Source organism: Schistocerca cancellata, chromosome 7, assembly GCF_023864275.1.
Source record: "Schistocerca cancellata isolate TAMUIC-IGC-003103 chromosome 7, iqSchCanc2.1, whole genome shotgun sequence".
NCBI classification, from domain to species: Eukaryota; Metazoa; Arthropoda; class Insecta; order Orthoptera; family Acrididae; genus Schistocerca; species Schistocerca cancellata.
The window spans coordinates 146,551,565-146,576,949 of record NC_064632.1 but is presented as its reverse complement, the minus strand read 5'-3'; positions in this window follow the sequence as shown (position 1 = coordinate 146,576,949).

Here is a 25,385-nt window from a genome sequence, read left to right as displayed (position 1 = left end):
CATTGTCGAACGCTTTCTCTAGGTCGATAGATCCTATGAGCATGTCTTGATTTTCTTCGGTCTTGCTTCCATTACCCACCGCAAAGTCAGGAGAGTCTCTCTGGTGCCTTTACCTTTCCTAAAACCTGACTGATCGTCATCTAACCGATCTTCAATTTTATTTTCCATTCTTCTGTATATCATTCTTGTCAGCAGATTGGATGCATGAGCTATTAAGCTGATTGTGCGATATTCTTGAATTGAAACTAAGTGAGTGATACTTTTGGACATTCCAATGGTACATTGCCAGTTTGAAAAATTCTACACATCAGCCTGAATATTCTCTTAGTTCCCTCTTCCCCCAATGGTTTTAGAAACTGAAAATGAATGATATCTATTCCTTCTGCCTTATTTCACCTCTAGTCTTCCGTGCTGTATCCCCTATGTCATCCGTATTGACTTCAATTTCTTCTTCTCTTATGATATCAGACAAGGCCTTCCACTCATAAAGCCCTCAAATTTACTCCTTCCGCCCATCCGTACTTTTCTCTGCATCCCAATTGGACTCTCGGTGTCACCACCTTTGTTTTTAATTTCACCTAGATTGTTTCGACTTTTGTAAATTCTGAGTCAGTTCTTCCCACAATAAGATCTTGCCTTCAGCCTTGGGTGCCATACACTTGCCGTTTATTTAATTCCAAAGTTACGTATTCTGCTGTATTCGGTGTCTTTTATGAACATTTTTGTACTTACTTCTTTCATCGAACAGTTGGTCTATTTCTTCTGTTACCTATGCTTTCATTGCATTTACCTTTCCTACGACAGTGTTTTTGTGTCCAGCTTCTGTGACACCCCTTATCACAGATGTTCTCTTCCTCTTCAACTCAACTGCCTAGTCTTCTGTTCCTTATCGCAGTATCAACGCGCCTCATTGTACTCCAGTACTTCACCAGTGGTGGGGTTCACTGATTGGGCATCATTGTCACGTACAGCTCACAATGGAGTATACTTGGACTTGGTATTGTACTTGTGTATTTTGTAACCAGTGTATTGTGCTTAAGAAACGAACGATGTGCCATGATTCAACAGTATCAGATGTAGGCACTGGAACTTATTGGGAGATTAGCACTGTATGCTGGACAAGGCCTCAAAGGACCTTGCCTTTAACGGGCAACGTTCCTTTCATCTCGAGTACTTGGCACCCGTGCTATGCAGGCTTTCAGGAAATATGAAAGTGCAAAAGATGTTTTGTTATGTGTAAGACAGTTTACCTATAAACAGTGATCATGTGAATATTAAGATAAATAGACGTAGAAGAGGAACCGAAAGTCACTGCAATGCCACGCGCTACAATTATAATACATGGAAATGGTTCCCAATACCAAGGTGAAAGCGAACGTTCGCCGGGGTGTTTAGCCAATACCGAATTTTAGGAACATTGAAATAGCTCATGAGCCATGTGCAAGCACCCTTGGTTCGATAATCACCTTATAAATGACAGACATACTACCAAAAGGCATACACCCAAAGTGCAGTAAAGAATTATTACTTGTACATTGAGTAACATAAGTCGTCTAACCTGAACACTTGCATTTTGGAATCAGTATCACAAGGCGTTATTGTTTAAATAGTGTAAACAATTAAGCAAATGTTGTACCAGACTGCGACATTTTATATGTCTACAGAATTAAAATGCTTCAGAAAACAGCAACTCTTTAACATCCGATAAAATGAGTGTTACTGAAGCAAGCAACATTGACTTCAGCTTCCACCAGTTTGGAACTTGAACTAGTTGCAACGTATCCACGAAATACGATTTGTTTAATAACTTTGAAAGTGAGTATAAACTGCGCTGTATAAAAGCAGCATTACTTTCAGATCGATTTATACTAGTATCCAATGACTGCGTCCACTCTAATGCAAATGAGCACGCACATACCTGTAGTCCATTCTTCGTTATATTCCAGTCCGACAGTGCCTTGTTTGTGTAACAAAGACAATGTTTCGAGATTTCTGTTCTTGTTGCCTAGCTGCCCATAGTAAAATTGGCTCTTGTGAGTGTGCAGGGCAGCTGAATTCTGTATTAGTAAGGTTACTACAGCAACTAAAATCCTCTTCTCTTGGCAAACATTCACTTCACAATTCTTGGCTTTCATGTCGAGTGACCAGAGTTATTCAGCTGCAGTCTTCCAACTGTTTCTATTAACATTTGAGGAGGTCCCCCCAGTATCGTAAATGGCGAATAGTTCACTAATATTGAACGGCTGCATATCAAAATTACATCTCATTACTCGAGTGGGTGTATACTCTGTACATCGAGCTTTTGGCTGCTCTGTCTTGAAGTGTGGTTTGACAACTCTTCACGACTGTCAGCCAAGTTTATTCTAACCATAAAACATGCAAACATGCAGTACTATCATTCATCGAGATGTACAATATAATCTTGTATCACGTCACACAATGTGTCGTCCCTGATTGAACAAAAACAGCGAAATTAAAAATTATTTCAAAAATCAGTTAATCGCTTTCAGAAAGAAAATATTAAATGACAAACATTAGGCTAGTAAATTACTGGTAACTCATATATCAAAACCGTTAAGATTATCTACAAAATTATGATTCAAGATCGTGCAATGATGAATAACTGTTCAACATTACAACAATAGAGTCTGAATGTAAGCAGATGAGCTGCTCTATATGTTACCAGATCGTTCTCTCAGTTGCATAGTCCTTTTTTTCGTGGACTTCACAACTATCATCTACTTATGTAAACAATGTGGCCGCAGAAGAAAGGAAAACTGTATTACGAAACAGAAATGTAGTTCCTTCTGCCTTGGGCATTAATATGGCCTGTAAACATAGCTAATCCACACCGTTGTCTTTAAACAGCAATAACCTATCAAAATATGTATACTTAAGTCACTCAGTGCTATCTTAAAGTACATCACCCCTTACCGTCTCGTAAGAAACAGGAAACCCTTAAAAAACACCAAATTATCTCGTAAACATTTAACAGCTCTCTATGCACCAAAACCAACAACGAAGTCATCTCTTAACTAACTGTTCTCGGTCGTCTTTTCAACTGTGCATAAACAGCTAATAACACATGTATATCAATAGACTGATGCACAAGTATCTCTCTGTCTCTCGTGTTTCTGTATAAATCTTTATATGGTTAATAATGCTTTTCTAGAAGTATTTACTTTACGATATCACAAAACACATTCAAGGTGATTAGTAAAGATATACACTCCTGGATATTGAAATAAGAACACCGTGAATTCATTGTCCCAGGAAGGGGAAACTTTATTGACACATTCCTGGGGTCAGATACATCACATGATCACACTGACAGAACCACAGGCGCATAGACACAGGCAACAGAGCATGCACAATGTCGGCACTAGTACAGTGTATATCCACCTTTCACAGCAATGCAGGCTGCTATTCTCCCATGGAGACGATCGTAGAGATGCTGGATGTAGTCCTGTGGAACGGCTTGCCATGCCATTTCCACCTGGCGCCTCAGTTGGACCAGCGTTCGTGCTGGACGTGCAGACCGCGTGAGACGACGCTTCATCCAGTCCCAAACATGCTCAATGGGGGACAGATCCGGAGATCTTGCTGGCCAGGGTAGTTGGCTTACACCTTCTAGAGCACGTTGGGTGGCACGGGATACATGCGGACGTGCGTTGTCCTGTTGGAACAGCAAGTTCCCTTGCCGGTCTAGGAATGGTAGAACGATGGGTTCGATGACGGTTTGGATGTACCGTGCACTATTCAGTGTCCCCTCGACGATCACCAGTGGTGTACGGCCAGTGTAGGAGATCGCTCCCCACACCATGATGCCGGGTGTTGGCCCTGTGTGCCTTGGTCGTATGCAGTCCTGATTGTGGCGCTCACCTGCACGGCGCCAAACACGCATACGACCATCATTGGCACCAAGGCAGAAGCGACTCTCATCGCTGAAGACGACACGTCTCCATTCGTCCCTCCATTCACGCCTGTCGCGACACCACTGGAGACGGGCTGCACGATGTTGGGGCGTGAGCGGAAGACGGCCTAACGGTGTGCGGGACCGTAGCCCAGCTTCATGGAGACGGTTGCGAATGGTCCTCGCCGATACCCCAGGAGCAACAGTGTCCCTAATTTGCTGTGAAGTGGCGGTGCGGTCCCCTACAGCACTGCGTAGGATCCTACGGTCTTGGCCTGCATCCGTGCGTCGCTGCGGTCCGGTCCCAGGTCGACGGGCACGTGCACCTTCCGCCGACCACTGGCGACAACATCGATGTACTGTGGAGACCTCACGCCCCACGTGTTGAGCAATTCGGCGGTACGTCCACCCGGCCTCCCGCATGCCCACTATACGCCCTCGCTCAAAGTCCGTCAACTGCACATACGGTTCACGTCCACGCTGTCGCGGCATGCTACCAGTGTTAAAGACTGCGATGGAGCTCCGTATGCCACGTCAAACTGGCTGACACTGACGGCGGCGGTGCACAAATGCTGCGCAGCTAGCGCCATTCGACGGCCAACACCGCGGTTCCTGGTGTGTCCGCTGTGCCGTGCGTGTGATCATTACTTGTACAGCCCTCTCGCAGTGTCCGGAGCAAGTATGGTGGGTCTGACACACCGGTGTCAATGTGTTCTTTTTTCCATTTCCAGGAGTGTATATTATCTATACATCTTAAAGGAGTATTACCTCTTGTTGTGACACTTGATGAATATTGTCACCGTTAGACAACAGTTAAGCAATTAACATACCCCTGTGATAGGATTATTAACAAGATCTGAACCCGATGACCTATGCAGTGAACAAATCACTCCCCACAAGATCATATGAAAGGTTAAGAGAGGGTCACACTACAGCAACTACTGAATATTAGATTTTAAAACGGGATGGCACAATTAAACTTTTATTATATGCACCGTAGCTCACATATATATATAATGAGAAAGGGTTTCATGAAACTATGGAATATAACCGAACTTCACAATTAAATCCTATTTATTACTAAATTTCTTGGACTTCTTTCCAATCATTGAACAGGTAATAAAATGATTATTGAGTGCACAATTATTCAAGTGATTATAGGAAATACATTGGCGCAGGTGGGTGGATTGAACACGAAAGAATACGATCTGCTGTATGCTTGTAAACTGCTAATAATTGCTGAATTACTTAACACATTAAAGAAAAGATCCTGAAAAGTACACTTGACACCAAAAAAAGTGGGTCACTGCCGAGTACAACCAACATAACATAGCTGTGTTGCAGGTCCTCTAAACACCAAAACCCCCTGGGGTACAGTCATTTGACTACACACAAGGGGTACCACAAGGGACTACTAGAGACCAAAGGTCTTTACGGCAGTCAGTCTAAGCGTCAACTAATATCGTCACACAAAATATATTTGAAAACACGTTCTTAGCGATGAGACACCCCATAACACTCATAAACTAACCATAATTACAACAAGTGACGTTCCCAAAGTTCTGCCGGCCTAGGTGACCGAGAGGTTCTAGGCGCTACAGTCTGGAACTGCGCGACCGCTACGGTCGCAGGTTCGAATCCTGCTTCGGGCATGGATGTATGTGATGTCCTTAGGTTAGTTAGGTTTAAGTAGTTCTAAGTTCTAGGGGACTGATGACCTCAGAACTTAAGTCCCATAGTGCTCAGAGCCATTTTGAACCTAAAGTTCTGAGAAAACTGATTATTTTACATATGTCGTACAGTAATCAAAAATGGTTCAAATGGCTCTGAGCACTATGGGACTCAACATCTTAGGTCATAAGTCCCCTAGAACTTAGAACTACTTAAACCTAACTAACCTAAGGACATCACACACTCCCATGCCTGAGGCAGGATTCGAACCTGCGACCGTAGCAGTCCCGCTGTTCCGGACTGCAGTGCCAAAACCGCACGGCCACCGCGGCCGGCATACAGTAATCCTTAATCAAAATTAAATACTTGAGACAATATATGGTGTTACAAAGCTGTACAGCAATTGGAAAAAAGTGTTTCGCTCTCGAAAAGGTTTTCCATCCACGTGCTGAACGTCGCTCAACGCGATTAACGGCAACAAGCACTGTACGGAAATCTCAACATTAACATCGAATCACCAGTAATATCATTGTTCTCGTAGCACATCAACAGCTACGCGTACACAAATTTGAACTGTAAATGACATGACCAACGTCGACGATTCGGACCTGGATTCAAATATAGCACCTATAGCCATTGCTAACTAAGCTAAGCTTTGTTTGTGCCTTATTGAGACCCAATCAATAGGCATAAAAAGACGTTATGTATAGATGTTTGCACCACTATCAGTTATCAATTCAGATACTCAAAATAAATGACGAAAATGTTTGTACTGAACTGGGAATCCTGTCATAACAGTTGCTTTCCTGGGAACTGCCCCCAACGACGTTTAATATGGTGTCATTTACAAGGAGCAAGGTATGCTCATGTTTAAAATTGAAATGCCAACATGTAAAGCTTGTGACAGAGATGCGAACCCAGCACCTAATCAGATTGTTAACGAAGTACGTAAAATCAGAAGTTAAATATCAAATGATTCCACCAATAGCGAGATGTTGGAACCTTAAATGACGATGGAATTGTTTTTGCCTGAATCGGATTCGAATCCAGCATCTAGCGCTGTCGTTTTCTAGTCAGGAACAGACGATAAACAGCTATTGTTGGTTCACCAGTAGCGGGATGTGCGCATGTTTAGCTAGACATCAGGCGACGAAAAGTTGTGTGCCGAATGGAATTCAAACCAATCACACGTGGTCGTGAAGACACTTTAACTATCAAATTCTTTTCCAATAATAGCTATGAGTGGCTATGAGTGGCATGTTTAAAATTTCAATGATGTGATGGAAAATATTCTGCTGGCTAGAAGTTGAATCCACAACATATCGTCGTTGGTAATCACAACGAACACAATATGAAACCCAAATCCGTTTTCACCAGTAGGATGGAGAGGAATGTTTGAACTTGAAAAGAAGTAAGGAAACGTTTGATCTTGTAATGTTGTGATATAAAGCTCATCATGTGGCTGTGAGTTGAATCGAACACGTTACAGCTGACAACAAACGAAGAGACGTTGACAGTGCAGCTATTTTTCACTAGTAGTTCGGAGTGCACATGGTAAGGCTTGACATGAAATAATATTTTGTGCTGATTAGCATTCGAAACCAGATAGGTGCCTTTCGAGGAGGCCTAGAAGAGTTTGCAATCTGGGGGAACACAGTGAAATCTAAGTTGAATCCCAGTCCAGCACCACAATTTTCAACGTCTGAGTTTCAAATAAAGTAAGAGCCTTGTGAACTTACATGGCTATTGGTTCATTAAATGAAATACGTTTTCTAGTTTACGACGGCTCGCTGCTGACAGGGTCCCTGCGTTCCGGGGTTTCTCCATCTGTCACAGCTCAAACGAATGCCGCTCTGCCTCTGTCGGCAGCGAGGGGATGTTATTCTTTACTGCGGATATTAAACTATGGGGCTTACTGGCGTTCTGCACTTGGCATTACTTAGGAGAGTTACTTGTGTGTGTTAAAAATTTACGCCTGACGTGAGATGTGAACCTACACGTTTTACACATCAATACAAGATTAATCCATCAAACCACAGAGCCTCCTGCCAAGCACATAATTATGAATTGCAGAGTATTCATTTAGATGTAGATGCAAATGTCAAGGGATGGGTATCAGGAAGAAGGGCGGGATCTGGGAATGGATAGAAGTGCAGAAGTGCCAAAGTGCAAAATACACTCCTGGAAATTGAAATAAGAACACCGTGAATTCATTGTTCCAGGAAGGGGAAACTTTATTGACACATTCCTGGGGTCAGATACATCACATGATCACATTGACAGAACCACCGGCACATAGACACAGGCAACAGAGCATGCACAATGTCGGCACTAGTACAGTGTATATCCACCTTTCGCAGCAATGCAGGCTGCTATTCTCCCATGGAGACGATCGTAGAGATGCTGGATGTAGTCCTGTGGAACGGCTTGCCATGCCATTTCCACCTGGCGCCTCTGTTGGTCCAGCGTTCGTGCTGGACGTGCAGACCGCGTGAGACGACGCTTCATCCAGTCCCAAACATGCTCAATGGGGGACAGATCCGGAGATCTTGCTGGCCAGGGTAGTTGACTTACACCTTCTAGAGCACGTTGGGTGGCACGGGATACATGCGGACATGCATTGTCCTGTTGGAACAGCAAGTTCCCTTGCCGGTCTAGGAATGGTAGAACGATGGGTTCGATGACGGTTTGGATGTACCGTGCACTATTCAGTGTCCCCTCGACGATCACCAGTGGTGTACGGCCAGTGTAGGAGATCGCTCCCCACACCATGATGCCGGGTGTTGGCCCTGTGTGCCTCGGTCGTATGCAGTCCTGATTGTGGCGCTCACCTGCACGGCGTCAAACACGCATACGACCATCATTGGCACCAAGGCAGAAGCGACTCTCATCGCTGAAGACGACACGTCTCCATTCGTCCCTCCATTCACGCCTGTCGCGACACCACTGGAGGCGGGCTGCACGATGTTGGGGCGTGAGTGGAAGACGGCCTAACGGTGTGCGGGACCGTAGCCCAGCTTCATGGAGACGGTTGCGAATGGTCCTCGCCGATACCCCAGGAGCAACAGTGTCCCTAATTTGCTGGGAAGTGGCGGTGCGGTCCCCTACGGCACTGCGTAGGATCCTACGGTCTTGGCGTGCATCCGTGCGTCGCTGCGGTCCGGTCCCAGGTCGACGGGCACGTGCACCTTCCGCCGACCACTGGCGACAACATCGATGTACTGTGGAGACCTCACGCCCCACGTGTTGAGCAATTCGGCGGTACGTCCACCCGGCCTCCCGCATGCCCACTATACGCCCTCGCTCAAAGTCCGTCAACTGTACATACGGTTCACGTCCACGCTGTCGCGGCATGCTACCAGTGTTAAAGACTGCGATGGAGCTCCGTATGCCACGGCAAACTGGCTGACACTGACGGCGGCGGTGCACAAATGCTGCGCAGCTAGCGCCATTCGACGGCCAACACCGCGGTTCCTGGTGTGTCCGCTGTGCATGCGTGTGATCATTGCTTGTAAAGCCCTCTCGCAGTGTCCGGAGCAAGTATGGTGGGTCTGACACACTGGTGTCAATGTGTTCTTTTTTCCATTTCCAGGAGTGTATAAGCGTGAAATGCTTGCAAAGCATTCGTTTTATCTTAGGACCGAGGGATAAGGAAGGACTGTTTTCAGAACGAAGAATGGGTTATAGGGAAGGGGAGATCAAAGATTACGGTTTCTTAGGTGTTGAGAGGAATGATAGAGAGTAAAGACAGCAGCATTTAAAACAGAAAATGTAGCGTGAATGGAAACCATTAGATTTGTTTATAAAGTTTTGGGGGAATGGAGTGGAAGGGCACTTGCGGCGATAGTGTCAGAGAGAGAGAGAGAGTGTGTGTGAGAGAGAATAGAGGAGATATTAACAACGAGTAAACATAATATGGAATCGTTTGCGTATCGTGTGAAGGACGGAGGGTGTATTCATGGATGTAGGGGAAGAGAGAGATGTATTTGAAATAACAAAAACTACTGTGACAGAGTCCATCTACGCTGATTAATTTGTAAGTATCTAGATAGAGTATAAATGAAATCAAAATAGAATGTTTAACTATCTATACATTCAAAAGAAACCAAATTGAATTAAAAATGCAACTCAAAGGAAAACTAACCTATATTGTATCTTTTCTGTTGCAACGAGATCTTCCACTAGCCCCCAATGAGGAAAAATGACGAAAAAGAAGACATAACAAAACATTTTAAGGACTCTACTATTTTATCCAGAACCCTTCGTTATTTTGTACTTCTATCATGCGTCTTGGCATACAATGTAGAAGCCGTCGGACGTAACAGCCTGAAGAAGCAACTTTCTTCCAGGCTTCCAGGACGCAGTCCCAAAGGGCGCGCCCAGTAGTTGAATGGTTTCGTGGCCAGTTCTCTGTTAATGTTCTGGCGACCCCAGACCACATGTTATCCATGGGGTTCGTATCAGCCGCCCGTGGCGGCCAGTCCATGACGTTGACGCCAATCGTGGAGAGCCGCTGCTGAACAAATGCAAACTTGTGAATGGGAGAATGGTCCTCTTGCAATGTGATGACCACTTCTGCGTACAGCATTCGCAGTGACGGAAGCATCACATTTTCCAATATGTGGGCATACTGCACGCTGTCGCCGGCCGAGGTGGCCGAGCGGTTCTAGGCGCTACAGTCTGGAACCGCGTGACCGCTACGGTCGCCGGTTCGAATCCTGCCTCGGGCATGGATGTGTGTGATGTCCTTAGGTTAGTTAGGTTTAAGTAGTTCTAAGTTCTAGGGGACTGATGACCTCAGAAATTCTCATAGTGCTCAGAGCCATTTTTGCACGCTGTCCAGAGTTCCTTGTATCCTGTGAAGAATTCCCGCCCCTCTCGCAGAAATCCAACCCCAACAGGTAATAGATAGCCAGACACTTCTTCTCATCGTGGTTACATACTCGCGTCGATGGCGAGTCCCTTGCGGCTTGTAAACGATTCGTAAACCATCGTCACTGGTGGAAAACACCTTCTCATCAGTGAAAATGACGTTGTCCCACGACGCCCTCAGATGAAACTCCGCAAATGCTAGCCGATATAAAACGTTGTCTTCGCTGAGCTCTTGTTTCACGGCGGATCGTCGTGCATGCAGTCCAGCGTCTCTCAGCCTTCGGCGAATCGTGTCACTGGAGCCGTGGCAGTTGGTCTCCCGCCGCAACTGCTTTGCGTTCAGAAAGGGATTTTCTCTACTCCTAGACACTAGGTCCCTGTTTTCCTGATGTTACCTCACTCTCTTCCTGCCTGAGCCTGAAGCCCTGTTGGTGGTGCCTCTTTCAAGGCTGATTCTCCACCATCTCGTTGCAGTGGTATGTGGTACGCCATATCGTCTGCCAGCTTTTCTGATGGAACATTCTCCTTCTTCAATGAGAGCGACGACTCTATCTCGAATAGACCTCTCCCAGTGAGCCATTACGGCAGACTGCCTGATGTGTATTTCTGCTTGTCGCTCTTATATTGATGCCAGGAGAGGAGGTAAAAATATTTACGTCAAACGGATCGGCAGAGGCAGGGGCATGCGGCGCAGCCATGCTGGCTCGTCCCGGGCTGTTGGCCCACCAAGGCCACCGCCAGCTCGCTCAACTCCGTCTCGCCTCGGCCAGCCTGGCTGGCCCGTAGCTCGCGAGCCGCGGCTAGTACAGACCCGGGCCGCAAGGCCACGATCACCCCTTGAAGGATCAAAAGTTACACCTATCCCACCCAAGTCTGTAGTACAAACTAACGCAGCTAGAGCTATTATGCTATAACACGTGCAGGCACACCGACAGTTGATGATATATTTAAATATTTGACGAACAATACGTTCTAAAATACATTCATTTTAAACATAGCTACCACATAATATTTCACCTAGTGAGCAATAGCATGACGCAGGAAACTATTCTTTCTTGTAAGCGCTCTGTATTAAATGTAGCCTTACGAAAACGTGTATTCAACCACGACAACTAAGCGGAATGTAAAAGTAAACAGGTTTGGCGGCAGCTTCTACAAATAATAGTATATACGTAGTATATAATGCACGTTTTGTGCACTTATAACGTGTACTCAGTGTCTCTGAAACAATACATGCTGCACGACGGATATTAGTTTCTGCTGAGGCACTTCAGTTACAACTCAATGATACACGACTATTAGAGAACATTGCTCTTTACGGCAGTCAGTCCGCTTGTAAATTAGCACCATGATATCGCAGATACTAGGCAACACATTACTACGGATGAGAAAGGCCTTAAGGTTTGCAACTAAACATGCTACTCCTAGCTACTACTGAGTAAGAATTTGATTATTAACGTGTCTTCATAACCATGTGAGCGGCGTTCGACTCTCAGTCAGCTCAGACGTTTTCGTCGCCTTATTTCTAGTTAAACGTGCGCTCATCTCACAAATGATGGAACAACATTGGACATTTCTCGTCTGTTCCTAGTTAGACTACGACGGCTGTACGCGCCGGGTTCTAATCCCGGTCAGGCAATACAACTTCAGTCGTCATTTAAGGTTCCAACCTCACTACTGGTGACAAACTGTGATATCTACGTTCTGATATTACGTACTTATTCAACAATCCGATTAGGTGCTGGGTTAGCATCCGTGTAACCAGCATTACATGATGGCATTTCAATTTTAAACATGCGCATCCTTTGTTCCTTGACAATGTGACAATATACAACGTCTTTCGAGGTTAATTACCAAGAAGATAATTGTCATGTTAGGTTCCTGGTTTCGTACAAACATTACCATCATTTACGTTCAAGCTGAGAATTGATAACTGAGACTGGTGCAAACGTCGATATTTGACGTCTCTTTCTGCCTAGTGATCGAGTCTCGATAAGGCACAAGGCTTTGCTTGGTTAACTATGTCTTTACGTTCTGGGTTTGCATCCGGATCCAGAACGAAAACGTTGGTTATGACATTTAAAGCAGAACTTTGTGTTCAAGTAACTGTTGATGAATAATGTAAACAGTGATATTACTTGTGATTCGCTGTTAATGTTGGGATTTCCGTAGAGTGCTTACCGCCGTCAATCACGTTTTCTTTTAACTGCTTAGTGTTACATAAAGTCGATGCGAAACCACTCCCCGTTGAACGTTGAACGACTTTCAGCATGTGTTGGGTAAACATTTTAGACAGTAAAGAGCTTGTTTCCAATTGCCATACAACTTTATAAATCCATATACTATCTCAAATATTTAATTGAGCCTAACGATTACTGAACGATTTATGTGACAAAATTGGTTGTCCCATAATGTTTGAAATGTCACTCATTGTAATGAAGTTTAGTTTACAAATGTTAAGGACTGTCTGATCTCTTCTGTACTATCGTGGTGTTACTTTACATCTGGAGGGACTGTCACAATGACTGGTGTTCACTAGTAGTCTCTAGCGGTACCCGTTGTGTATCTTACAACGACTGTACTGTGGAGTGTTGCGACTATGTGCAACACAGATATGCTATGTTGGTTGCATACAATCAGGCGCAGCCTACACGTTGGAATTCAGGCGTGACCCACCTTTTTTGCTGTCGAGTGTACATATGAGCAGCAGTTCTCCTGCTGAAGCACATGTTGAGTTCTACTAGTTGACTTCACGAATTAATCGAGAAAAGCAAATCTCTAACTGCAAACAATGACTCCGGTCTATCCACGCCACAACGAATGCAAATGTAGCTCATGCTTGTCATCATTCTATAATTCTGTGACAGATGATGGCTGCAGTGATAACTAAAATTTATTAGTTCAGCTCTGGCGTCTACGATCACCTCTAGGATGATATCAAACCTCTCAGCAGCTGTATGTAGAAGACATCTCCGTTTCTACCAATTCAACGAGAAGTGTCTGTGTGTTCTCCTTCTCAAAATCGTGCTAGTTCTGCCAGCACTGAATACTCATTAACCAGTCTCTGTGGCCTTTCCTCCTTACAAGCAACAAAAAAATTACAAATATACTAATGAACTTCTTTCTCCTTGTGAATCTGCTTTGATTAACCAGTAATACTCAGTGTTCCCTGACAGTGGGGCAGAAAACAAAAATTCTCTCTCACTGTGCCGGTGGTTTCACGTTTAGGCGAATTGTAGCAGCTACACGTATACACTCGCCAGTCTTCTTCCCCACTGCAAATATAATTTTGATGAACAAATTCTGTGTTCTGTTACAAAATTTAGACCTCAATTACTGCTGGCTTCCCTCAGGTCCAACAAAATCTGCTTGTTCTGAATGCCTCGTGTTCTCCTATCTCCTTGCAGATCTGTATCTCTTTGTAAAGTAATCTTTGAGCTGCATCTCACAGCGGAAGGCTACAGTCTACAAAATATCGCCTCCTAACCTCTCCAAAGCTGTAGTCGGAATGTGAGATACTTTCTCTGACAGTTCCCATTGTAAGTAGGCTGTTTAGGTTTTTATATTGGTAACACCATGTAGCGCTCTATATGAAAATCACTGCTGTGTGCAGTCTGTGGCTGGTCTGCATTGTTGGCATTTGCTATTGTAGTGTTGGGCAGCTGGATGTGAACAGCGCGTAGCGTTGCACAGTTGGAGGTGAGCCGCCAACAGAGGTGGATGTGGGGAGAGAGATGGCAGAGTTTTGAGAGCGGATGATCTGGACATGTGTCCGTCACAGACAGCAAATTTGTATATATATATATATATATATATATATATATATATATATATATATATATATATATAACGCCTTTTGAACACTATTAAGGTAAATACATAGTTTGCTCTTTATCAAAATCTTTCATTTGCTAACTATGCCTATCAGTAGTTAGTGCCTTCAGTAGCTAGAATCTTTTATTTAGCTGGCTGTAGTGGAGCTCGCTGTATTGCAGTAGTTCGAGTAACGAAGATTTTTGTAAGGTAAGTGATTCATGAAAGATATAGGTTATTGTTAGTCAGGGCCATTGTCTTGTAGGGATTATTAAAAGTCAGATTGCGTTGCGCTAAAAATATTGTGTGTCAGTTTAGTGCTGATCAGAGTAAGTTAAGAGAGTAATGTCTGAGTACGTTCAGTTCGGCTCAGCTGTTTGAAAATCAAATAACGTAACAGGCTTACAAGCACAATAATTCATTAATTTTTCTAAGGGGATGTTACAACCACTCTTCAGTGTGTACCTGGCCGAGACATTGCCTTTCTTTGAGAAACAGCTTTACGATTCGCTTGCAGTTGTACGCCTGGGGTTCTCACGTCCCCACAACCAGCCAGTGGACCCACCTTATAGAGAAACATTTCACATATCCTTCGCCATATAGAAATGAAATTAAGTGATACTTATTAGATTCGCAATTTTTGCTGTTTCAGATATATGTGTGCTTCCATGCGTTGCTACTAATCTGCATTGATTTGGTAATCTAAATTAAAAAATCAGTTATTAATTGGGGTACAAAGTAGTTCTCATAAAAAAAACTGTCCCGTAATACGACCTAGTGATGGCTAACGTCAAATAAACTCGTAGTGCATTACTCTGGTACTAGATGGAATGTGCACGGGCATCTTATCCATAGTGCACCTGCCCCTCATTCTTGAGCACACCTGCATGTTGCATAGTTCCGGGCACTGATAGTGCGGTCGTTCAATTACATTGCTTAACGAGATTACAGGCTCTACGATCTTTCTGCACGATATTGAGATTCTCCGATGTTCAGCAAGATCCTCAGATCTGTACCTGATAGAATATGTGTGGGGCTAGCTCGGAAGTCAACACTATCCCAGTGCCAGTAATCAGCATATCAAGCGGAACAGCTTGCCACAGGAGATAATACAACGGCTTTATGAAACCCTCCCAAATCGAGTAAGTGTACGCATCCACGCCAGAGCGGGTTCAGTAACATACTGATAAGTGGGACAAGTAAATCTGACTCTGTTTTGTAATCACCCCAACATCACATATTCTCCAACCTGTTTCTTCCTACTGGGTGCGTCCTACTGGGCTGTCTTTGATACGTAGTGAAGTAGCACGGACAGGTTAAATGTTCTAAGTTACAAACTGAAATAATTAGACGAAAACATATATCTACAACTGATTCGAAATAATATGTGGTATCTCCACTGTCATACCCGAGTAAAACAGGTACTGCCTGTGTGCGTGTCTGCGAGTACAGTTAACATTGCGATAACAATGTGAAAACCACAAAAACTTCATCTCTCATAGGCAAACAAACAATCACTTCTTCTGTGCTATTAAGAAAATGTAAGGGTACCCAATGATTGGTGATGAACCTTAATGGAAACCCGTGTGTGTGAAAAAGGAGGAAGTTGTGTATAACCGAGGCACAATTCCTTTTAAAACCTGTTTATTGAATGAGGGATGATTGATTACTCTTCCACAGTTGCCACACTAGATCATTTAGTTACCAAATCTCTTAGCTCTGCCAGACGAAGTGGTGGTTAAAATACTACCCTAGCAGTCTTACGCGTTTTTTCAGAACCATTTAATAATTTTTCTAGATGGTTTCTTGTCCACGTTCATGCCTCACCTATGCCAAATCCTTTCCTGTGCACCGTACCTAATAATGTTTTCCTTTATGGTACTCTTAACATTCATTTTGCTACATGTATGAAGTTCTAGTATCTGTATAATCATCTGTAGCTGAAAGAAAGGCGCTTCTTGGTGCACATACACTCAAAACGTGAAGCTTATAAGTATTTTATAAGTTCTATACTTATGGGGTTATCTCTTAACAATAGTACTTCCTTTGATTTTCAGATCGTTGCGAGGTTTACGTTCATAAGGGTCGTTACGCAAATAAAGAATAATTTTTTTGTGGTATCCATTGACAACACTTTTCTTCTCAGCAATTCGTTGTCTTTAACTTAATGAGCACTGTGCTAGCTGGCAAGATAGATTATTAAGCCATGGGTACGTCAAATTCATTCGTTATGTTAAAGACTATCCATCTGCCGTACGCTACTAGAGTGCAAGATAATCATCACGCGGAGATGTAGTGTGACTGATGACGTTACCGCATCCCACAGAAGCTGATTGGCATCCCACGCCCACATCTTTCAGCATGTGTTCTGCTGGATACAAACGAGAATCTTCACGCATTAATTATCGTTATTTAATTATTTGCTCGTTAAGTAAACTAATAAATTTGGTGTTATTTATAAGACATACAACGTACAGATACAGCAGTTGCAGTAACATTAGCTGACCAATTAGTACATCGCCCTACGTAACAACTTCTTGTTGACAGCAAAAACAAGTCTCTCATCCACTTGCTCAAAATGTTTTATTTTATGTAATTTAGCACTACACCGAGACAGTTGTTCCTCTTACTATGCATTATTTGGCATAAGTTTCTCTATTTCAGTGTCTGTAACTGTCGCATTTACAAGCATTACTCCTTCCCATTGTTAATGATTTCTTACTGCTAGTTTCTTCTGTAATTCGAATGAGCAAAACGCGTTGAGCACACACACACACACACACACACAGTCATTAGAAACGGGAAACGAATCATCACTTTTACAAATGCCCATCCACTTTTGTTTCTTCTCAGTGTTCTTTAAAATATATAAAATGTAATTCACAACTTTTCCGTTGTCTGCGGTGGTTGGAACAACTCGTTATTTCACAGCAAATCATTATTTTTCACTGGAAACTATTCAAAACAGATTCTCAGAATCTGTCGGTACCCTGATAACTGCAGCCTAATTCTGCATTCAATCGTCAACCACTTACGGCGGTGTTATATGGAGAGAAGACGCAAAGCTATAAAACTGCTACCATATGCTGGAAGATCTGTGAAGGATCGACGCTTAGTGCAGGAACTAAAAATATAACCTCACCATAAACAAATGTAATGTATTGTTCATAACAACTATTGTATGACTACGCGAACAATCACTGCAAGCAGTGGCATGCATTAAACAAGATTTTCTTGACCCTAAAACTCAATGACAGCTCAATAGGTTATGGCAGTGGCAGGCAGCTGAGTAGAAGCAGTATTGTCTGTGACGTAAACCTTGCAGCTACCCACTGCGGACACACCATAGTACTTGTTGAAGCAACCGTAGTCAACCCCACTAGACACCTGGACTTCAGGCTGTTTTCTACACTTGCAAGGAACGATGTCTTGATTCGATATCTCGGTGTAAGAAACACAGTACACAGTTATACGATCCAGTCACATTAATATGACCACCGCCTACGTTCGATGTCAAAATACAGCAACCACTCACAGTCGGTAGGAGACGGCGCCAGCAGTGGATGGTATACAAAGCAATCGTTATCGTAATGTGGAAACGGAGCGATTTCTGTGACGTCAAAAATGCCATGTTCACTGATTTTCGAGTCAAAGGTAGAAGCATTTCCGAAGTGGCTAAGTTTGTAAACTGTTCGCGTGCCGCTGTGGTTAAATTATACCGTGCGTGCCGAAATAGCGCTATCCAAAACTTGCACCGAGGGAACTGGTGACCCATGGACCATAGATGTCAGTGGTGAACAACGGTTACTGAGATGTGCACGTGCAACTGTTGAGCAACTGACAGTCCAGATGAACCAAGGGGCTACCAATGGTACCTCGTCAACGACTGTTTAGCGAGCATTGGTGCACATAGGCTTCCGTAGGAGGCTGCATCGGACACCTGTGAACATCGTCGTAATGATCCTCGTCGGCGGAGGAAGCTGTATCTGTGGAATGTTTTCTTGGCATTCCCTCGGTGATATCGTCATTCTGAAAGGCACAAATCACCGATACATCTATGCATGTTTCCTTGGGGATCATGTCCGCCCCCCACATGCATTGTGTCTCTTCTCGGCACAATAGCATCTACCAGCAGAGCAATGGAACATGTCACACATCTTGCAGAGTACGTGCGTTGTTCGAAGAGCACTAGCATGAGTTTACCCTACTCTAATGGCCACCAGAGTCTCAGGATTTAAACCCAATCGATAATTTGTTGGACCAACTCCATCAGGCTGTTTGCGCCATGGATCCTCAACCGAAAAGCCTAGCGCACTTGGCCGCCGCACTGGAATCGACAAGGCTGCAAATCCAATTGGGTGCTTTCCAGAACCTGACTCTCTCCCTGCACGTCTCGCAGCTTTCAGCCCTGTAGAGGTTGGTTATTCACAACTTCTGACAGTCGTCACCTTAATGGGACGGGACAGTATGTACTATTATGACGGGCAGAGGAAAATTCGTGTACGAAACGAATGTACTAACCCTGAACGAGCGTTTTCTGTTCAAAATAAGAATTTTTTATTTAACTTTGGCAGTGGACTTGGGGCATGTCTGTTTGCTAATACAAACTTAGTATTTACACAAAACTGACGTTGAGAGTCATTCTTCGCGGACTGTATAGAATACTAAAATGTTGGCAAAATTTTACGAGCCACCGTCATAGGGGGTCTTGTTTCGTTAGGGTAACAGACCTCGATACCGAAAAAAAAACCACAGTTACAAAACATATATTATGTAATTGTGAGTGAAAATAGCTTGTCGTCGTGCGTGAAATCGTAGTATACTTATTTAAATTCCTCGTTCGCATTCAGCATTTGCCGCTATATCAACCACACGCAACTGATATTGCTAAGCTGATGTAAATGCCACGATGTCCTCCCCGCGTTCGGGATGGCTGACGACGCGGAAAGAAAGGCACCAACCACGGAAGGTATGAGTCCAGCTCACCACCGCCCCTGCCCGCATTCTCCGATGTTTCTGCGACTCAGCTGCGACCTGGATGCTGGGCCGACGTGCCTGACATGGCAGAAACCGAGGAGGCTACTGAATAGCGGCCCTTCCTCCGGACCACGCCCTCAGAAAAATGTCGCCCATACACCGCGGGGCGTCCGCTGGGCCCTGCAGCAATGGCTGCAGCTGCGGAGTTCCTGCTGATACTCCCCCGCTTCCACAGCCCAGTACGTGACCTGGTTCGAAAATGCGCCACCGTAGTTACTACGTCACAGCAACTGAATAGCTCCAACGATAGTTTCGAAAGATTCGGCAACAGCAAAGCGGAAGAATGGCTTTGAAACGCGGCCTTATCTGTACCCCGTACCCTCGCATACGCTATCACTGTTGTGCGAAGTCAGCGTTTAGCTTGAGTAGTGTACATTCTGCCAAAGGACGCTGGCAATCTTTTCGGCGCTACAAAGCCACCGATATCGTTCCAGTACGATCCAGAATCTTGTGGAGAAGCAACCCCTTCTTTTACTGCTCCCTTCTTATGGTCAGAGATGGACATCGCATTGTTTTCTACGTGTGTGGTACGTTTCAGAGTAGTCGACGTCATTATCAACATTGAGAATCCCGTAAATCTCATTATATAATAAAAATGGTGCACGAAGCGTCTGTATCACAGATCAATACCTTTTCTGCTACATGCTTCATAACTCACAATCCCAGCTGCAGGTTGCGTATATAAGGGCTTCCAGACGCACCAAAAAATTGTTTTCCTGTTTTTCTTATAATCTAAAATTTTAAAATGCTGTAATAATCTGAACTTTAAGAGGTGCATCTTCCCTTAGAGTTTTATCAAAGCAAGAGAAGTATCACGATTAAAAACTGTGAGTATGCATTGAGACAGTAAATGACCCCTACTATGTTCATCCAGTATTTGAAAATGAGGGCACATAGCGTCTTGAAGACACATAAAACATAATTTCAAATTTATGTGAAAAATATTCTCACTGACACCTCTCACAAAATAATGAAAAAAGTTTATCATTTACTACATTTTCGCTCTTCATGAAGCAGATCTTCAGCATCAAGCATATCTTTTAATTTATTGCTTCTATACTACGAACTCTACTCGCAACATACGAATGCAACTCTAAAATGGTATATCATTGCACGGCACATACGTCAGGAAATGACTCACAAAGATTGAGATTTTGCTTAAAATGGAGCATAAATTACCCAGACTATTCTCATTCTTTTTTTGATAATTACAGAGCTTAGCAGTTTCCAGAAAACTTAAAATATAATTTCAAATATATTCTAAGTTTTGCCGGGCTTATTTGCCTAAGGTCAAATATTCGGAACATTGACTCATTTAAAAAGTAGTCAGAATTTTGAATATGTTCTATACGTGGGATTTCGAGTCTTTCAAAAATCGAGAGTTTGCTCATTGTACAAGAAAATGGTTTTGCAATTATGTAAGTGTATTCCTTTCCGCATCATCAACTGTTCTGGATGCATCCTGATGTGTACATCATTGTATCATTGCCAGTCGCCTCTCGTGTATATAGCGGCAAACGATGAACGCGAGTGCGGAAGTTAACTAAAATGGCAGTATGACATCAAACAAGACGTGCGGTAGTTCTCGACTCAAAACTATGTAACACATTATTTACACATGTATTAAAATATATTAAATTGTAGCGTTTGGAAGCTACAATGTTACATATTAGCCAAGAAATATACGGCAAATTCTTTATGCTGCCCATGCACTTAGCACAGCAAGCACAGAAAGTTGGAAACACCGCTCTACAAGTACTGCGGCCTAATAGCCAAGATTATGACATCTGACGTGTTTGACACGATGTTGGTATCACTTTAACCTGGTGCACAACGAGCGAAATTTGCCAGTCATCATGCGCCGATTGTAAGTTGCGAAGAAGACTTACACAATACTGACGTTGTGTTTAATAGAATACTAGCAAACTATAATCCGTTGTCAACATTGTGTAAGAATGCTGACGTTCTGTTTAATAGAATACTAGCAAACTATAATCCGTTGTCAACATTGTGTAAGACTCTCAAATTTATTTTATCTCGTTTCTCTTTACTGTTCAGCTCTGAGGTTGGTTTGCAGCAGTACGCTTATGTAGTGCATCCCACGCCATTCATAATCTGCTGCATAATGACATCCTTGGTCTTTCACGGTGGTTCCTTGCCCCAACAGCTGCTTCTGCTGTTGTTCCGGTGATATTATTGTATCTTGATGTGTGTCCGACGAGTCTTTTCCTTTGTATGTACCTGTATTCTTGCCAGCGCCGTTTCGTTGGCAACTCTATCCAGCTTATTCTCTATCTCCAGATGTCCAGGGCTTCTGGCCGCCTTCTCTCTTGTTTTCGTACTGTCCAAGTTTCACACCCATACAGGACCATACATCAAACAAAAGCTTCGAATATCCATTTTCCTATTTTCAGAAAATTTTGCTGGTAACTAACTTCTTTCATAAGTTAAATGCTATTTTGGCCTCTCGTATTCTGCTCAGAATTTCTGACGTCTTCTACCATCTCTTCAAATCCTGCTTCCCAAATATGTACATCAGTTAATCATTTCTAGCTTGTCTCTTCCAATTATTACTCCTAAAGGTTCATGTTATAGAAAATTCTTTCCATTGTGCTGAGGTCCTTCTTTAGGTTTTCTTTCGTCGCCGTAACAACAGCAAGAGGTCTGCGTAACGCAGCTTGTCTATCTTCTGCCCATTAATGTTGATCACAACCTCAGCAGTTTCAAGAACTTGGTCTGTAGCTTCTGGAATTACGCATTGACTATTATAGGAGAGAGAACATTCCTTGTTTCACGCCTTGTCTTTGCTCCTGTTCAAAATTCCTAGTCACAGCCACTTCATTCTTATAGAAACTGGGTATCACACGCATTTTTTGTTTTTTGTTTTTGTTTTCATGTGTGATCTGAATTCTTCATCACTCTCAACATATATTATCAGGTATTTTCGAATGCCGTTTCCAGGTCTAAAAAGGCGAATTACGGTAAGTACACTCCTGGAAATGGAAAAAAGAACACATTGACACCGGTGTGTCAGACCCACCATACTTGCTCCGGACACTGCGAGAGGGCTGTACAAGCAATGATCACACGCACGGCACAGCGGACACACCAGGAACCGCGGTGTTGGCCGTCGAATGGCGCTAGCTGCACAGCATTTGTGCACCGCCGCCGTCAGTGTCAGCCAGTCTGCCGTGGCATACGGAGCTCCATCGCAGTCTTTAACACTGGTAGCATGCCGCGACAGCGTGGACGTGAACCGTATGTGCAGTTGACGGACTTTGAGCGAGGGCGTATAGTGGGCATGCGGGAGGCCGGGTGGACGTACCGCCGAATTGCTCAACACGTGGGGCGTGAGGTCTCCACAGTACATCGATGTTGTCGCCAGTGGTCGGCGGAAGGTGCACGTGCCCGTCGACCTGGGACCGGACCGCAGCGACGCACGGACGCACGCCAAGACCGTAGGATCCTACGCAGTGCCGTAGGGGACCGCACCGCCACTTCCCAGCAAATTAGGGACACTGTTGCTCCTGGGGTATCGGCGAGGACCATTCGCAACCGTCTCCATGAAGCTAGGCTACGGTCCCGCACACCGTTAGGCCGTCTTCCGCTCACGCCCCAACATCGTGCAGCCCACCTCCAGTGGTGTCGCGACAGGCGTGAATGGAGGGACGAATGGAGACGTGTCGTCTTCAGCGATGAGAGTCGCTTCTGCCTTGGTGCCAATGATGGTCGTATGCGTGTTTGGCGCCGTGCAGGTGAGCGCCACAATCAGGACTGCATACGACCGAGGCACACAGGGCCAACACCCGGAATCATGGTGTGGGGAGCGATCTCCTACACTGGCCGTACACCACAGGTAATCGTCGAGGGGACACTGAATAGTGCACGGTACATCCAAACCGTCATCGAACCCATCGTTCTACCATTCCTAGACCGGCAAGGGAACTTGCTGTTCCAACAGGACAATGCACATCCGCATGTATCCCGTGCCACCCAACGTGCTCTAGAAGGTGTAAGTCAACTACCCTGGCCAGCAAGATCTCCGGATCTGTCCCCCATTGAGCATGTTTGGGACTGGATGAAGCGTCGTCTCACGCGGTCTGCACGTCCAGCACGAACGCTGGTCCAACTGAGGCGCCAGGTGGAAATGGCATGGCAAGCCGTTCCACAGGACTACATCCAGCATATCTACGATCGTCTCCATGGGAGAATAGCAGCCTGCATTGCTGCGAAAGGTGGATATACACTGTACTAGTGCCGACATTGTGCATGCTCTGTTGCCTGTGTCTATGTGCCTGTGGTTCTGTCACTGTGATCATGTGATGTATCTGACCCCAGGAATGTGTCAATAAAGTTTCCCCTTCGTGGGACAATGAATTCACGGTGTTCTTATTTCAATTTCCAGGAGTGCAGTTTTTTTCTGTTTTTGATTTTTGATGAGAAGCGTCAGTGCCACTATCGCTCCTCTTGCTCCTAATCCTGACTGATCTTGGCTCAGAATGTTCTTCATCTTCTCTTCAGTTCTCTTCAGAATTATCTTTATTAGAATATTACATGCATACAATTTTAGACCTAAGCTTCGGTACTGCTCACAGCTTTTGTCTGTCGCCTTCTTCCAAGTAAGCACCAGGATGCATCTCTGGAATTCGTTCGGCATTTCTCCTGTTTGTACATGGCCGCAATCCGTTTCAGCAGCATCATTTTCATTCCTGTTACCAACCTTCTTGTTAGTTTATTACATATTAAATAAAATGTGTCATATCATGGTTCTGGCTCTTTATTGTAAGTTGCAAAATATTGAAGTATTTGGGACATTCTTCTCTGACCAAGCAGTTCCTGCCTGAGCGTGCGGGCCTGCCATGCTCGTATTTCTTTTCTGGCCCACTTGCAACAGGGCTTTTACGAAGTGTAGCGAAAATGCAAACTAAAAGGAAAAAAATTCTTCCTAATTCTGTACCCACAATGTCCTGTTAAATTAGACGTTCTAGATTTCTGATAAAGAATGTAATGAACAGGTTCAAAACTACTGCAAAACATGACAATTCTACTGCGTCATTTTGAAACTCTGGCGTGATCCAAACGTCGACCGTGTCATCAGAACTTTAAGTGTACTTTTATTTGGCTTATTTTCCACTCATAAATTCTGCTACGGAATACAACCACATGAATACCGTAGATATTGATAAGTCATATCCAAGCCTTTAAAAATGATCAATTTGTAAGATGAAGTGTCACACACAATACAGATGTCTACTGAACAAAATTGATTTAGTTTTCGCAGACATACGGCAGTGCTGTGCAAACCTAGTCTTTTTGGGATTGTGTCGTAAGGACACAAGCTACGAGTGGCCGAGTGTCGAATAACTACTGACAGTGGCTTCACTCTTAATAGAGCGTAGGACACAGCGCTCATGTAGCTGAAGGAACATCGACGGAGAGCTGCTTCCGCGAACGACGGGCGAGCGGAGTTCGTGCCCAGCATCCGGTGATGGTGCATCCCCGCCAATACTCCACCCAGACCCTACCTGGCACAGTGCATCATGAGGAGAGAGGGGAGCTACAGGGGCACAACAAAAGCGCTACACTTATTTTAGACATACCATCCGAAGAAGACAGGAAGGTGCGCAGTAGAAATATTGTGTTTCATTAATGATATTAGCCAGATGGACATCGAGTAAGTATACAGACAGTTAATATGCCGATAAAGTTTAAAATAACACATCATTTAACACGTTTAAAATGCTGACACCCGAACATTACAAAGGCATATAAGGACCGCAATATATGTTCCAATTTTCTTACAGTACAACATGACTGGAGTGGAGTTCATCTGCTTCAACATCATACTCCGCAAGGCACATAACGGTTCCCTGTTCCATTCGCGAACGCTGGTTTGGAATTATAGTGCCATTCCACTATGGTAGCTTCAGAGAGCACGCCAGATCTGACAGCACTAGACAGTGACAGGATCTCACTCAGCGCGCGACAGGACATGGACAAATTAAGGCCCACTAAAATCAATAAATTCACGGCGAAAGTGTGATGGTACTTGCCGAACTACTGAGCATTAGAGAGCATG